Consider the following 15,931-nt stretch of genomic DNA (forward strand, 5'->3'; position numbering starts at 1 on the left):
TCCAATACCACTCACAACAGCATGAAGTCTATGCCAATCCCAAATATCCCTATTAAAAATCTATGAAATATTCATTTATTTATTTCCGTCTTCTTCCCAAACTGTCTTATCTCCTTATGCTTTGCTACTGAAATGCTTTCCCAAGCTTTGAGATATAGACACACTGAATAACTCGTTGCTTTGCTACAATAAAATACTTTGTTTTCCCTATTCTATTTCTCTGCCATTTAGCACCAGGTGTGGGAAGAGCAGCACAGATTATAGAAAAGACAAAAAGCTAAATGTGACTTTGCCTTTAATCTGTATGTTTCTTTAAATGGAAATACCATCTTATGGGGGTGATAATTATCATTATCTCAGCAGCAAGAGGGGGAAGCTTAAACATTTGCTACCCTGCCTTAATCCTAACAAAAATTCCTCCTCTGCTACTATTTGCATTGGTATTTTCTCACAATGCAAAAGCAGTTTCAGAAGAGGAATTTTTGTTAGGACTGCAGCAGGTGAGGAAACTGTTAAAGTCCCACTTCCCCAACTTTTTAGATCCTGATTATTGTCTAGCTCGCCCTTCAGTCCATGTTAAAGGGAAAGAGGTCAGGAACCTGACAGTAACTACTGGCAGACTGAATAGGGAAAAGTGAGCTGAATGTGCATGAAGAAAGTGCATTCGGAATGGGAGCAATTGAAGGTTCTCTTCACAATTTGCCCTCTCCCTCATCTTCCTACTATCCTACCTTTCTCCAATTGTAATGTTCACTTCTCTAGTTCCATCACCCTCAAACAGCCAAGCCTCCTGCTCCTTTAAAGCATTCTGCTCTCTCTCTCTCTCGCTACCCCTTATGCTTGAAATTGCCTCTCAGGACACCTGTATGATGCCACTTGCCTTACCTGAGTAAGGGTTGCAGCTTAGTAGCACAGCACAGGTTTTGTATGCAGATTCAATCCCTGCCACCTCTAGGTAGGCCTGGGAAATGTCCCTCTTTGAAACCCTGGATGGGACATTCAGTGGGGTATCGTGGGGGGTCCCAGTGGTGCCAAGGTCCCAGGCACAGAATCTGGTGGGGAGGCATGAACCAGGCACCTCGAGGCTGTGCAGAGATCCCCGCACCCTGCTTTGCTGCAGTGGTGGGGGCTTTGTAAGAGCGGAGGGTGCCCGTGCCCGCCTGGCACACACCTGCCCACAGTGGTGAGGGCTGGGCAAATGCATTCCGACACCACCTGGTGAGCATGGTCCATCCCGGGTGCCGGCAAGCAGCATTATGCCACTGCGGCCACTTCCAGTCTGTGTAGACATGGGGTAGGGAACCTGTGGCCCTCCAGATGTTGGACCCACCACATCTGGAGTGATCTAGACAGACCAAGGCACTTTCCTAATTTCCTGCTTGCTTCAAACTGCTCCTCAAAATCTGATGCTGACATAACCCCATGATCTACTCTAAAACCCTAGGCGCATGTAACTAAAAGCCACTTATATGCACACATCCTTTCTCCCACCGAAAGAGCCTGCTGAATCCGGTCAATGGCCTAACTAACTAGTCCAACATCCTGCTATCACAGTGACCCATATCAGATGCTTGTGAAAAACCCACAAGCAGGACCCAAGCACAAAAGCATTCTCCCTCTCTGTGGTTTCCCGCAACTTCCATTCAAAGCCTGCAGGAAGCCTGATCATCTGATGCACGGGGCGGGGGGGGGGGCGGGGAGTGCTATTCTGCTTGGTCACTATCTTTCCTCACACAGGTGGTTGACTGGGGAGTAGTCTCAACCGCCTGTCAAAATTGACTGTGAGGGGAAATAAAGATATGGCCCAGGTTCTCCACCCCTGCTTAAAAAAAGGCAGCACACTAAGGTTGGGTGAGTTCTCTCAGGAATACCGGACAAGATCCAAGAAAAAGCAGCAATCGTTGCATGTGGGTACAAATTTTGAAGTCTCCATAGGAGACTTTGGTTATACCACTCACACAATCCTGTGCACAGGCAACCATCCGTAGGTGTGCAAAAAATAAATAAACTGGTTTGCCCAAGACCAGCTCATAGGACTCTCTCGCACAGTCTACGCTAACCACCTCCTTGCAGTATGGAATAGCTCAATAAATGTAAGGGATACACAGCTTACACGATCGCCATCTGGAAAGATAAGCAATTCCTTTTAAGACGAACGGCGGCGCTGCGATACGTCAGAAACAATAGAGGGATTCCAGTGGGGGCGGTTACCACGAGGTAGGAAGAAATCGTTACTCTTTTATTCAAAGAAAGGGGAACGGCTCACAAGCTCTTAAATGTCGAAAAAGAACAGAGTATGACTCATAAGAGGTGGACGAAGATGGGGAAGAGCCCCCCAGCCCCGATCGCGGGCATCCTAACCCCCTTCCCGCCAACTTCTCTTCCCGCCAACTTCAAAAAATGTCACTTGGGTGCCTCTTTCTTCTGAGAGAAATAAGCGTTACTCTGGCAACCTACGTTTCAGGGCAGCGGGTGGGGAAAGGGATGAATGGACGGACAGAGATATATAAATACAGACACTAAGTTGCTCGCGCCCTTAGGATCTGCTCTGCCGCCTCCGTGAAACCTCGAGCCGCCTGCTGGAAAGGAAGCAGAGCCGAGTGCCAGGCTGGCACCGCTCGCCTCGTGGCCGCGGAGCGAGCAAGGCAGGAAGCCCATCTCCGCCCTCCGCCAGGCAGCGCCTCCGAGCAGCAACAGGCACCTGCCACTGCGCTCCCCGCGCTCGTCGCTCCGGGGAGAGTTGGCTCCCGATGCCAGGCACACGCGCCACCACCCCGGTCCATCCATCATCAGCTTGCGGAGCCACGTCGCTCCTCCCGGCTCGGGGGGTCTCTCCGTTCCCGCCTAGCGCCTGGGGCCCCCGGGCAGGCCGCGGGAAGCGGTTCCTTACGCACGCCAGGCGAAACTCACCTGCGCCGCCTCAGCCGCTCCGGCCCCGCGCTCTCCGGTCTCGGCGTGCAGCGTCCTCGCGGCGGCAATTCCATCCGAAGGGGCCGGCTCACTCCGGGGCAGCCCCGCCTCGTGGCCCGACTCCTCCTCTCCTCGCGCGCCACTGCAGGGACTCGGTCGGCTTGCGGCAGCCGCCTCCTTTCCCGCCTTTGCTGGGCACCGTGCCTGGTGACTGTGCCCTGGGCCTGGACCAGTTGGCAGGGCGCTTCCCAAACGAGGGAGGCGGCTGGAAGCCCTTCGTTCGGGATTCGCCATGAGGTATGACTGCAAAGCGGAGCGTGAGGAGAGGAAGGGGCCTGCCCATCTTCCGAGTTTCACGCATTCAGAACTGCTGTGCCGGATCAGGCCAGTGGCCCATCTAGGCCACCATCCTGTTCTCGCAATGGCCAACCAGCTGCCTGCGGAATACCAGCAAGCTGCACCCAAGCACAGGAGCACTCTGCCCGCCCTCCTTTCCTTTCCAGCAACGTTTTTCAGAAGCATGGCTGCCTCCAACTCTGGAGGCAAAGCATAGCCATCAGTAGCACTCTCCTCCATAAATTTGTCTAATTTTCTTTTAAACGCAGCTAGCTCGGTGGCCATCACTGCCTCCTGTGGGGGCAAGTTCCATAGTTTTAACTATGTACCGCATGAAGAAGTGCCTGAGGCCTGGCGGAAAGTGGGGACATAGTTCTCCTATGTGTGTTAATTTTGGGGGTAGGAGAGAGCCCCAGTGATAAAGAGCATTGGAATAGGAGCAGGGAGGTGTGGGTTTGAAATCCTCACTGGGCTATAGATCTCACTTGGTGACTTTGGGACAGTCACTCTTTTTAGCTGTTCCCCCTATACAACATTGTTGTGAGGTATGGCAGGTTATAAATGCAAGACAGGCACTTGGAGTAAGTTACTGCCTTCAAGTAAACATGTCTAGTACCATGCCTGGACTATGGCCCCAATCCTAAGCATGTTTTCTTGGAATATAACTCTCATTCATTTCAGTGCACTGTAAGTTTCTGAAAGGGATGCGGGTGGCACTGTGGGTTAAACCACAGAGCCTAGGACTTGCTGATCAGAAGGTTGGTGGTTTGAATCCAAGCGACGGGTGAGCTCCCGTTGCTCGGTCCCTGCTCCTGCCAACCTAGCAGTTTGAAAGCACAAAGTGCAATTAGATAAATAGGGACCGCTCTGGCGAGAAAGTAAATAGCGTTTCCGTGCGCCACTCTGGTTCGTCATAAGCGGCTTAGTCATGCTGGCCACATGACCCAGAAGCTGTACACCGGCTCCCTTGGCCACTAAAGTGAGATGAGCGCTGCACCCCAGAGTCGTCTGCGACTGGACCTAATGGTCAGGGGTCCCTTTACCTAAGTTTGTGAATAGGGCAGTCTTAGTTGAAATTTATTGCCTCTCTGCACACCCCTCCCTAGCACCCTTCTCTTGCCGTGGCACTGCCTTCAGCCAGCTCCTCTCCAATCATCATTTGGCTGGCACCAGGTCTTTGTGACCTCCCTTTCCATTCTTCTAATTGGCACACATTTCACTCTGGCTGGCAGCTGTGCCACCCCTCACCCACTGCCCCTGCCCCTAATGTTCTGCTTCCTCCCACCCACCCTCCATGTCTTTTGCTCTCTTCAAGCCTCTCCATTCAGGAGCCCAGACGACAAAGTGGGTCATTGCTATTTCCAAACACCCAGGACAGGGTCTGAATGTGAATAAGTTTCCAGAGCCTTATGCCACACACAGAAAGCCTCTTCCCTGCTTAAGGAACCACTTTCTGCCTTGCATCCTTGCTAGGAGGAGATGCCAGGGTTTATGTGCTTTTCCAGAGATTTTCAGGGCATCAGTATTGTTTTGAGTTCGTGTGTGTGTGTGTGTGTGCCAGGCACATATAATTCCTGGATCTAGTAAGTGTTAGAATTTAATCAAGGCTTGGAGTGTTAAACTGGGTGCCAGACACTGAACCTTCATTCAGCAAGTGTTAAAATATAACCCAGGCTAGTTTCCCGTTAAAGTAATCACCTGGGGTGATGAGCCATTAATAAAACAAAGGAAGAGCGATACCCCATTATGAAAATTGAGAGGGGCTCTGTACTAGATGGCAAATGAGTGGGTCCTCACCTCCAGCTCTTAGATAGTGGGAAGGACAAAAGTCAGGATTGAGAGTTGGTTGTGATGAAACCTAGTGGCGGCGGGGTGTGTGTGTGTGAGTTGCAGACTGGAAAAGGAAGGGAGAGAGCACAATGTTTGCTGTGTATTTGAATCCAAGGCTGTGGCTATGAGAGAAACAAGAGCTTTTGGGGGTGTTAATGGTGTGAACCTCTCCAACATAGGATCAGGTCGCATATAAGTGTAAATAAACCATATACCACAAAGACACCACAGTCTCTGCTGTGCCTCATTTGCAAAAGGAAACACGGACCCTGGATGAGCACCTGGAACCCCTGAAATCTTGCACTGCTCAGAGATTGGGGTTGTGTTCAACTGCATATTTCAGAGGATAGCCTGGAGACACTCACTTCTATAATGAGCAATCCAGATGCAGAACAGACTATTTTCTCCCCTTTCAGGGTTCACCCTTGCTGCCAGGGCTTACTCTGAACTAGGCTCAGAAAGGCAGACCCAAAGACACTGGCCTCAGCAATCCTGTTCACAGGGTGAAGGGTTGCATCTGTGCAAAATGCACATCCCATATATGAATCTGGGTTTCCACAGGAAAAAAAGAAAATAGGGGTTTGTCAACCTCTTCTTTGAATGGGAAAACAAAGCCCATCATGAAGCTGGTAAAATAGATAATTACTGCAACCAGGACTTCCCTGAATGCCAAGAACCAGCTTAACTTACTGTTTGAATAATATCTGGCAAGCCATGGTAGCAAGGCAATATAGTCTGTTAGCAGACTGGAATTCACAAAGAGGCTTGATGGCACTTAGCATTCTCTGATGAGGCCTCATGAGAAGAGGAACACAAGGAAAGGCTAAGCAGAACAGAACCTCAAAATGTCATCACACAGGTAGTGTTCTCAAAACAGAGGTCATGACACCAGATGGAGTCACATAGTCAGCTATCAGGGTAATTGATCCACCCATGTTAATGATCAATAGTGAGTGATTTCCAGAGAAGTAGTTGTGTTAGTAGACTCTTCGCTGCCTTTACACTGAATGTAGTTATTGTAGTTACCATACAAATCAAGGTCCTATGAGTCCTCCTTTCAACCTTGGTTGTGGATGGAAACGAGACCTATTTAAATTTTATTATTTTTATTTATTAAGTGATACCCCACCTTTTTTGCTTGACAGGGACTCAGGGCAGCTCACAGATAGGCTTGCAAATGTAATCTTCGTCTCGGTCATCCATGGATTCCAATCTATACTCATTGGCAGCAGTTCTCCAGGGTTTCAGACAGGAATATCCCAGTCCTAACTGGAGATGATGGGAATTGAACCTGGGACATTCTGCATGCAAAGCATATGTTTTATCCCTAGATAAAAGGACCAGTGGTCAGGGATGATGGGAATTGAAGTCTCAAAACATCTGGAGGGTAAGAGTTTGCCTATGCCTGCCTTACGTACCAGGGGCCGCAAGACTTGTTTTTTACTTTAAAAGTTGTTGCATTTATATCTTACCTTTCCTCCAAGGAGTTCAAGGTGACTACATAGTTATTTATTATTTCATAAAATTTACATACTGCTTGAATGTAGAAAAAAGACCCCTCAAAGCAGAAATTGTTTTCCCCACCCCTCTTTTATCCTAACAACAACCCTGTGGGTAGGTTGGGCTCATAGGCAGTGAGTGGCCTGAGATCACCCCTGTGACCTTCATGGCTGAGTGGGGGATTTGAACCCAAGTCTCTGCCGGGTTTGAACTCTGACGACTACACCACACTGGCTTTTATTTAGTCTTTATATCAGGAATGCAAGGGGAAGGAAACACACTATTCGCTCAAAAAGGTTATGAAGATTATGATAGTTTTAGGCATACGTAAAAGATCTTTTAATCCTCAAAAGCATGATAAATCGTCATTTCAGTTGCAAGAGAAAAGAAGTTCCAAGAAAAGGAACTACTCTATGGAGAGCTTTGCCTCCATTAGTGCCAGCTCACAGTGAAAGCTGAGGATTGGGGGTTAAATGCAGTTCTGCATATAATATCAAATAATAAACACAAAGTGAATTCTCACTCATTCTAACTAGGAATCATCATATGAAACGAATATAATCTACTCAGCACACCCCCAATCCCGAGGAAAGGCTGGTGCCAGAATTTGGAAGTAATTCATTTTCTCTAGAGATACACCAGAGTTCTTGTAGCAACATCCTGTAAAATGAAAACCCAGAGCAGCAATATTGTCCACAGCTGCAATTCTAAATCACTCATTTTGTAAGTTAATCCTTTTGAAAGTCAACAGGACTTACTTCAAGGACAGTGGATTTAGGAAAGAAGTGCAAAATGCTCTATAAACATCTTCCTGCAAATGACGACTTTAAAGCAGTATCCAAATATAGAAATAAAATGAAAATGAACATAAATGGATTATGAGTTTAACTGCTGAAAATTATTTCAGGACTTCACTCAGCCTTTGTTGTCTGCAAGCATCTCCTAATTAAACAGAGGGAGCAGTGGTCATAGTGTTTAGCCTGTCTCACACACCATTTCCCAGACCTATATGCCATCTGCCAAAGCAGCTATTAGCAGTGTTGGGAGGGGGGAAATATACACATATACTAAGCAAAATTCAAGGCTCACTCACAAACAAACTGCTCCTATTGCAGAGATCCATTAGCAGTGTTAATCCCAAATTCATGCAGGGCTATTTGCCCCAGTTTCTCTACTGCTCCTGTAAAATCCTCAGTCCTAGATTGCTGCCAAGGGTTCATTCTGCCATGGCTGCTAAACAACTATGAGAACAGGGAAAAGGTACAAACCCTCTGGTCATTAGGGTCCCATTATCCAGGAAGCAAGGCCAAGCTAAGCTTCTTGGCACAAATGGCTGCTGGGTGCATTGTCAGGACACTAGTTGATTGCTGTCATGGCTCGTTTGATTCCATGGCCCAAATGACTTGAAAATTTGGAGGCCCAATCGTGTATCCTTAAATTTCAGCAAACAGCCTGGGGAGTATTAGGTACATGGTGCAGCGAAGGGGCAGGGGCAAGGTGATTAACTCTTTCTCCACACATATTTATAAATTTATATATTGTTGCACGCCACCCCAGTCTCTGAGATGGTAGAGAATGAATAGGGGGGATCAGTAAAAGAGGAGCTTGCAGAAAGAAGAGAATGCATGCTCAGGGGTGGAGAGGGAAAAGGGTTAAACGGAAAGAAAAAATATTCCATAGATAATGTAGCTGCAACAACATTTGACAATATTGTCAGCATTGTCCCTGCAACCTTGAGGACTTGGAACCTAGGGCTTGGGTAGCATGCTTTTTAAAAATTAAATTTGAAATTGTAGCAAATCCTTATATTCCTTCTCTTGTCCGAGGGAAATGAAGGGGGAGGGGAGAACAAGAGGTGCACCATGATTTGGGATTTATTGAAGGGTGCAGAAAAAAGTACTGCTGTGGTAACTATAGAAACTGACTATCTGCTGCTCTTTAAGGGCAAATACCCTCCTCTCCCCCATCCCAAAAATCCCAGCAAACTCTCTCGCTTTGACTTATATGAGGGCCAATTTGGTGCATGGGTTGTAAAAGTATTCACTTAACAATTGGCCAGTGCTGGGGAGAGGAGACACAGAGGTTGGAAACGTTATTTTATTGGTTTGTGAAAGTGAAGCAGAAGGAGAATGTTGTTTTTAATTCATCCAACATTGCTTTTAAGAAGCTCCTTATGAGCCAATATATCCACAAAGGGGCGGGGGAGCATCAAGAAAAGCCTGAAGAAACAAGGCCATGACCTCCTGTTGATGACCCATTTGTCTGCAAAAATAAAGAGAAGCAACAGTGTCAGCGTAAAACATACCAATAATGAATTGGGCTATACCGAGAATGCCTATAGGAAACAGGCCAGTAGATCTGCTGCAATGGTTGCACACTATCCCAGTCTCCATGAGTGGTTACAGATTCCAGGGATTCTAGATGCTACCCAGGGTTGGAGAGATTGAGGCACAGTGGAGGCTAATATCTTTAAGATATATGGTTTATTACCACATTTTTACACCTTGGAGTCTGCAGCGGAGGAGGTACAGAACATTGCACCTCAATAATGTATCTCGTGGCCCCTCTTATCTTCAACAAGCTTGGGTGCAAAGTAGCACTCAGTGATCATGGCTCCTAGTTCAGCCTCCTCTTGCCAGCACCACATGGGGTTCTCCCTCTGTTCCCCTTCTCCTTCCTAGCACACATTTCCCCATAATCCAAGGCTCCTGTATAATGACAGTTCCCCCCCGCCCAAGGCATGCTATGCGCTTGCCTTCCTGCAATTCCTTGTCACCTATGGCTGCCATGTATACAAGTCATAATTAATAATAAACTTTAAATAAAGTTACATATTCAATGTTAAACTGTTATAGAAAAATAATATAAAAAACAATCGTTGCAATAGGCCGATGGACACACACACACACACATTAAAAGCAACAGAATGGAAAGAGTGTTAAAAATCAGCTCATCCAATATTTGAAAAAGCCTGGGAGGTTATGTATTTGTCAAAATGGCACAATAATAGGTGCCAGGTTATTAAAGCATAAGTACCACCATCGTACAAAGATGCAATTGGCTGCAGTCCTCTACCCACAGCTGGGAGTAAGCTCAACTGAGACCCATGAGACTTACTTAAACATGAATAGGATTGTACTACTATATACACGCACACTTCAACTCTAATCCACAATCATTGCAGGCAAGCTAAGCTCTGTGATACACATGTGATACCAAAAAACATAAGTGAGATATTGTACAAGGATAAGGGGAGTACTGATATAATTTGCTATTATAAAAGATGTGTTATACAACATATCTCACATGCATGAGGGGTGGGTTTTTTTGCTCATTGTGAGCCGTAAGTGATTGTAGGACAGAAATGCCACTAGGTGGTCTGTCACCATATTATGTATACTTTGACTCAAGCTGCTACTCATCCCTAATTTTATATATCGGAGCCTGGCTCTTAATAAATAGTTCACTTCTTATGGATGAAATTTATCCATTTGTTTTATTCCACGGATTATTTCTCATAATAAAATCACAGTGAATAACCCTAATTTTGGCATGAATTACTTATGTATCCAGACCTCCTTGAGAGACTGAATTAAAATTGATTTGTTCTCTGCCAATGCAGTGCAATCTGCACTGAAATAACACAAAAGATGATAGTAATGAATGCTACTAAATAAGGGCAATTCTTCAATAGTTAATAATGAAGCTAATTATAGTTAACAATACCCATTATTATACTGCAGTTGCAATAATTTCTTACTCTGAAATGTTGAATGGGTCATTAGTTTGCCATGTTACTGTGTGGCAAATTAATCTTGAGTGATCCCTGTGCTTCATGTATATGAATAAGTAAAATCAAGAAAGCTACAGGCTGAAATTGTATAGTGGATAGTGAGATTATATACAGTATCACAAGTTCCACTTAATCCTGGGTGCTATCAAAATGCCAATCCAATACAGTACATACATGAAATGACTGCCCTCTGCTGGAGAAAACAGGTTCGCTACTCAACAGATAAGGCAGTCCAGGAGACATGGTGTCAGTTGTATCCTGTGGCACCATCATAAAATGAGCCTTTCTGGCTCAGCAAATGCATGCCCGTCATTTGGGGTGACAATAACAGTTCACGCTCAACCCTCCCTAAGCTACTGGTATTTTCAACCTTCTAGCTGATAGAATCTTGAGATTGTTGTCTGTGGAGGCTCTATGGGGTCTTGCAGGCTTCCACTGGGAGCTGTCATTTCTCTATATTGGAACAAGCAGGAATTTGAGCATTGCCTTTCTGGCTCAATAAGCAGAAACAAACCTACATTGTCCGTAGCTCAGGCTTCAACTCTGTCGGGGGCACCACCATCACGCATGCAGACTCTCAGCTGTGCACATTCCACACAATTGCATTGCAAGATTCTGACTCACCGGAATCTCATAAGCCATGGATATGGGGTGTGGTATATATTCATACATGAGGTAAATATTAAGCCAAAATGGATCTCATGGCAGCTCCTTCTCACGGCTGACGTTATTTCCCAGAAGTTAATAGCCCGGGAGCTCAAACTACCAAGATGACTGACACTTAAAACAGTTTCAGTTCACCTACTAGGATTAATAAATAGCTTGTATGGATTCAAAAGCTGTTTCCACACTTTCCCAATACAATGAGGTTGTGTCTTTACTGATATTTGCCTGCCAGCTGACCTTCCACAAAATCTTGCTCACATTCACAGTCTGCTTGTAGGAACAGTGCGATACTGGAGCCTCAATCTGACACGAGATTGTGGTTCCAGTTTTTCAAACTGAAAACTCACAAGTTATCACAACTAAAATATTAGTAGGGATGCCGGTCCTACCAGTAGGAAGAACAAGGTGGCAAAGGATGCTGGGGTGGGGTGTTGGAGGAGAGAGCTCTGGGCACCATGTCACCTGCCCCATAAGCTCACCTGCTGCTACAATAAAGGACAATGTCCCATCATCAGTGCTGAAATAAGATTCAGTTGCCAGGTCAGCTGGCTTTTGCATCTGGGATGGGGAACACTTTTGAGGAAGGGCCATAGCTCTGTGGTAGAGCATCCGCTATGCATGAAGGAAGTTCCAGGTACAATCCTCAGTATCTTCCAAGTAGGGCTGGAAAAGACTCATTGCCACTGTCAGTCAGGATGGGCGATACTGAGCTTGATGGACCAGTGGTCTGACTCAGTAAGAGGCAGATGCCTACATTTCTGGGTTTCCTGTGTTCCTTTGGCACAGGCAGCAAAATGTAGTTGGCCATCTCTACTGCAGAAAGAGAAGACCTTGTCTCTCACCTCTGAATTCTCATGACACAGAAGAGGCAAACTGGTTGATGTCCCATCTCAAGTACCCTCCGAAAGAGCCCCATGGCAGGAATTCCACTCTGGAGGCTGCAGAATTTATCTCTTTTATGCCTATGAATTTTTTATTGATTTTCAATTTTTTTTATAAAACAAATGAACCTCCAATCAATTGAAATTTAACATACATTTTCTTCAGCCTTGGAATTTCTCTGTTCCTCCTAGCCATTGAAATCAAAATACCTCTCTTAAGCATGTGAGACCATCTCCACCAGCCACCTTCGAAGATGAGGGTGCCCCGACTGCACAGGGCATGATCTGACATCACATGACACTAAGCTGGTCTGGATCCGGCCAGTGCCTGGATGGGAGACTCCCTGTGAACCTCCTTGGGCACCAACTGCCTTGAATTCCATGTGGAAGAAAAGCAGGTTGTAATCATAATGAAAGAAACTACACCTCCCAAGCCCATTTGTCAGGAGGGCGGTTTTCCTCCCTGCATTGATTTTGCATAATGAATATGTTCTTTTGAATTGCTGTGATGAGGCGAGAGCCGTTCTATACCACTCTGGAACAAACTGTTATGATACCTAATAATGGAACTATAGTATCGGAAGAGATCCTGGGGATTGTCTTGTTCAGCCCCCTGAAATGCAAGAAACTCAACTACGGAATGTAGGATGACCTCTGGGGTGAAGAACAGGAAGGGGTGTAGTTCAATTATAGAGCATCTGCCTTGCATGCAGAGGCTCCCAGGTTCAATCCCCAGCAACTCCAGGTAGGGTTGGGAAAGACCCTCTGCCTGAAGTCCTGGAGAGCTGCTGCCAGTCAGTGTGGTCAGTACTGAGCTAGATGGACTCCGCAAAAGGCAGCTTTCTATATATTTGTGGTCCTAAGAAAAGAGGGGGTAACAGAGATAGACAGGGGATAACATGGGATAGGGCTGCAGACACTGGCGGTGCAAGAAGACACAGACAGACAGACAGACAGACACACACACACACACACACACACACACACACCCATGGACTGCAAAGAGAGAGGAGAGGGCCTGCTAATGAGTGGAGAGGAAAAGAGACATCTAACAGAGAGAGAAGTCAAGGATGGTACAGAGGGAGCATTGCTGCGAGTCATAGAGAGAAAGAAGAGAGTTTTACAAAGTAAACGGGAGTTAAAGCAAAGTAATGCAAAGATCACTAAGAGAGCAAACAGAGAGGACTTGAAGATTGCAAATTCTATTACATATTAACAAAAGCCATATTACTATTCCTCTTATTATTTATATTGTGTGTGTGTGTATATAACTTTTGTCTTATGAATGTAAATTGAGAGATTTATGGAAGAGTAGATATCATTTACGGTATGTTCCAACTTACAGATAAGATAATGTATTTTTTTCTTCTCTGTTTCCTTTTTTGTATTATAGCTTGTATTATGACTTTAAAATATTTTTCTTTAATAATAATAATAATAATAATAATACAGGCTTAAAATTGTAAAGAGAGGGATAGCAATGTGATTCTCTTGAGGTACCAAAAATAGAAGTGTGGCCTTCTGAACAATTTGAGTTTGACACCCCAACCTAGATCACCTTGAGCCCATCAAAGACTTGGCCGGTTACATTACTGCCCCCTGCCCTGGGATGTTGGCAAACTAGGGAGCCGGCAGACCTGCTCAACAAGGAAATCGGCATGTCCTGGCTCCAAGGTCATTGGGTCTATTAAGCTGTTGTACAGGAGGAGGAGCTCCTTGGCTGGCAAGTGGAACCAGACTCCAGTGAAGGAGCACCGTTGGACTTTAGCCAAGCTCTTAGGCCATAAAATGAAGTGGAGGACAAAGACCAGCAGGGAGCAAAAGAGCCACTGTAGAGTCCTGGGCTTAGGATAAGGGTCTTGTGCCACAGAGCCACCCTCACCAGTAGAGGGTGAATGGGGCATTGCCCCCACAACCTCAGCCAGACCCCACCTGCCTGTGTTCTAGTCCAAGGGGCAGTGCTGGCTGTCAATTTCCTCCATCTGTGTTACAGTTTTGTCTGTATAGAACTCAGAATGGAGGGGTGGGGTGAAGACTAGTATTTATTGGCTCTGGCTCCCACTAGTGTTGACCTCCCTGCCTTCACTCAGCCTCATCTCTAGTTGTGCATTAAGCCAGATCTCTCACTTCAAAGACTGACCTTTCCCGAGGCCAGCCAACAATATATTAAAGTCAAACATAAAGCAGCCCGCTCACTTTCAATTAAGGTGCAATTAAAAACAGCTGAAAATAGATTAGTAGCTTTCCAGAAACAGGGGGGAAAACTCCCGCCACATGCTCCTGTTACAGGGTAGTCCACTGGGAGATTTCAGGAGCAGGTATGCAGTCTGTACTATATATCCTTAGACCAGATGATCTATGGAAGGATATGATGATGGGGATTCAGGGATTTGTCCTCCTGCTCTATAAACTCTCCTCGGCTGCCAGGATTTTGCAGGACCAGCTGGCAGATGTCAGTGGCAGCTGTGTGAGACGGTATGAAAGGACAAGCTGTGCCCATGGCAGGCCTCTGCAGAGCGCTCCTTACTAGCTCACAAGTGAAAAGTATTGCTATAGCACAACCTAGTACTTGGCTCATTGCAAGGCTTTTCTTAATTCAGCCTCCGCTCCAGATTGCTGAGACCCACCTAGGGCAAGGCCATCTCCACCCCTCTCAGTGAGAATCCCTTCTCACTACCATCCTCACCACCTGCTCCTTCTCCTCCCCATTGCCATGACCACACTCTTCTTTTCCAGGCAGAGAGCCAGTGAGCAAGCAGGCAGCGGCATCTATTGCTCCTTCTTCCCACCACCTCTGTTGTCTGGGTCAGCTCGAGAGGCTATGAACCAGAGCTAGCCAGTCCATGAGACAAGGTGAAGCAGTTGCCTTAGGTGGCAGATCTGGCCTCCAAGGAGCTTGGCTCCTCCTCTCCCATGTCCATCCACCTGTCATGGACTGGCTGGTTGCAGAGGTGTGGTGGGAGACACCAGCCGGGGAACCCTCTAGTGAACCCCCAGGGGAAGAAGACTCAGAGCCAGGGGATTGGTGGTGGGTGCTTTATCTGAGATTCCAGCATCTTGGGGGGTTGGACTAGATGACGCTTGGGTCTTTTCCAACTCTAAGATTCTATGACAATGAGTGGTCAGAGAAAGAAAAGACTGTGGGGGGAAGTGTCGGCAGCTGGCGTGGCAACAGGGTTTCATGAGCAGGAAGAGTCTGGCAGAGTGCAGTCCAGACTCTGAGGCAGAAGCAGAGGCTGAAGAGGGTGGGGGTCAAGAGGCTGCTGAAGAATCCAGGGAGTCTTCCCCTCCTGCTGCGACCAGCTCCCCTCCCCCTGGTGGCAAAGAAATGAAATGAGCAGAACACAGATTACTTGTGTGCAGACACAGTTTGAGACTGCGTGGGGGGAAACCCGGGAAAGGAAGAGCCTTAAGGAGGGGTGGTAAGGCAGGGACCTTCAGTCCTCACAACTGTGTCATCGGGGCAAGACCTTCAAGTAGAGTTGCCGAGACCCCTAGGCCTCAGCTGTGGGTTTGTTTCCTTGATTAAAGATTTAACTTCACTGGCCTCGGGTGATTTATGGGGTTTTTTGTCACTGACCTACACCTGACTCAAGCCCTGACACCACCTCCTCTATACCTGCCTGTCTGCTCTTCACCTTCCTTTTGCTTCTCAGTCACCTTCAGCACAGGGGAGGGGCGCCTGCAGGCAGCATCTTCCATATTGCCTGTAGTGGCAAAATGTCCTGGGCCAGCCCTGGAGTGAACAAACTGGAAGAGGGCTGTTGCCATTGGGTCCTCCGCTGGGCTGCGGACCAATGGCAGAAGCCCAGTGGTGCCAACTGTTGATGCTGGCATTTACTTTTATATTTTAAAATGTAACTAGCCACATAACTAATAAAGAAATAAAGTCGCTGGCCCTGCTTTTGTTCATAGGATGTGCAAGGAGCCAAGCAGCAAAGTCCAGGCCTCTAAGAAATGGCACCGTTTCATTTTTCTTTATCTCATTGAAGTTAGAAACCAATTAGCTTCACTT

The 15,931-nt window shown here is 46.6% G+C and overlaps 1 protein-coding gene and 1 long non-coding RNA gene across 4 annotated transcripts in view; one reads left to right on the top strand and one right to left on the bottom strand.

Annotated features, from left to right (window-relative positions):
• Positions 1–15,931, bottom strand: part of SLC29A1 (solute carrier family 29 member 1 (Augustine blood group)) — an 85,703-nt gene that overhangs the window by 60,289 nt on the left and 9,483 nt on the right. Inside the window, exon 1 of one of the 3 annotated variants that reach the window (XM_083434647.1) lies at positions 2,926–3,124. The exons of 1 other annotated variant lie outside the window; for it this stretch is intronic. The gene's annotated coding sequence lies outside the window, so the exon portion shown is untranslated. Of the gene's footprint in view, positions 1–2,925; positions 3,125–15,931 lie in introns of those variants that run through there. One more of the 3 variants, XM_083434649.1, reaches the window with a different exon arrangement.
• Positions 3,093–15,931, top strand: part of LOC310674893 — a 457,828-nt gene continuing 444,989 nt past the window's right edge. The window contains exon 1 of the long non-coding RNA XR_014509819.1: positions 3,093–3,207. This is a non-coding gene — a long non-coding RNA (uncharacterized lncRNA). The remainder of the gene's footprint in view (positions 3,208–15,931) is intronic.

Source organism: Podarcis tiliguerta (assembly GCF_965153285.1).
Source record: "Podarcis tiliguerta genome assembly, chromosome: 3".
NCBI classification, from domain to species: Eukaryota; Metazoa; Chordata; class Lepidosauria; order Squamata; family Lacertidae; genus Podarcis; species Podarcis tiliguerta.